We start from the raw sequence: 314 nt of genomic DNA, 5'->3' as shown, positions 1-314 counted from the left end.
CCCGCCGTCAGCAGCGCCCGCGGGTCCTCGCGCCGCGGGACGCTGCCGAGGAGGGGTAAGAGCGAGCGCGTTCGCTGCCGTTTTTGCGCAGTTTTGGTTTTTTTTTTTTTTTCCCCCTTAATGTTGGGGTTTTTTTGTGTGTTCTACCGCCACAGGTTCTCGAGAGCAGATGGCTGGCAACAGGCCGGAATAAAGCAATTCCGGTAGTGGATTTGCTTCAGGAATTTGCATTGGCAGAAAAATGAAGCACGCACACACACGTGTTTTAAGCCACCGCAGTGGCTTTTTTGGTAACGGGTTTCACCGGCGGCCCT

This window comes from Egretta garzetta, unplaced genomic scaffold, assembly GCF_000687185.1.
Source record: "Egretta garzetta isolate BGI_Z169 unplaced genomic scaffold, ASM68718v1 scaffold138, whole genome shotgun sequence".
In the NCBI taxonomy this organism is placed as follows: Eukaryota; Metazoa; Chordata; class Aves; order Pelecaniformes; family Ardeidae; genus Egretta; species Egretta garzetta.
Note: the sequence above shows the minus strand (reverse complement) of the source record.